Source organism: Alligator sinensis, unplaced genomic scaffold (genome assembly GCF_000455745.1).
Source record: "Alligator sinensis unplaced genomic scaffold, ASM45574v1 scaffold332_1, whole genome shotgun sequence".
Lineage (NCBI taxonomy): Eukaryota > Metazoa > Chordata > Crocodylia > Alligatoridae > Alligator > Alligator sinensis.
In genome coordinates, this window is record NW_005841993.1 from 700,186 (window position 1) to 700,950 (window position 765).

The following is a 765-nucleotide window of genomic DNA, read 5'->3' on the forward strand; positions in this document are numbered from 1 at the left end:
CAAGGGAAGTGGTGCTGGCTCCTACCCTGGGGGTCTTTAAGAAGTGGCTCAATGCCTACCTGGCTGGGGTCATTTGAGCCCAATTTTCTTCCTGCCCAGGCAGGGGGTCAGACTTGAAGATCTGCAAGGTCCCTTCCAACCCTACTTCTATGATTCTAGGATTCTAAGATTCTATGATTTGGCATTAAATAATTGCTTATCAGGGTTTTTAAGTAACTAATAGTTTTAGGACCATCATCATCTTAGGGTACAGAGTGCCAAAGGAAGGGGCATCAGATTTAAATCAACAGTAGCATTCAGTTCACTACTTTCAAAACATTTTTTTTTCTCTGAAACTCATTGTGATGCGATTCACATCGTTTGCCCACCATCTTAATGATTTCATAGATTCATAGATTTCATAGACATTAGGGCTGGAAGGGACCTCGGAAGATCATCGAGTCCAGCCCCCTGCCCAAAGGGCAGGAAGTCAGCTGGGGTCATAGGATCCCAGCAAGATAAGCATCAAGTTTGCTCTTGAAGGTGTTCAATGAAGGCGCTTGAACCACCTCCGGTGGCAGGCTGTTCCAGACCTTGGGGGCTCGGACAGTAAAGAAATTCTTCCTTATGTCCAGCCTGAAACGGTCTTGTAGTAGTTTATGACCATTCAACCTAGTCGTCATCCCTTGGGGCGCTCTGGTGAACAAACGTCCCCCCAGATATTGGTGGTCACCCCTGATAAACTTGTAGGTGGCCATCAGATCACCCCTGAGCCTGCGCTTTTCC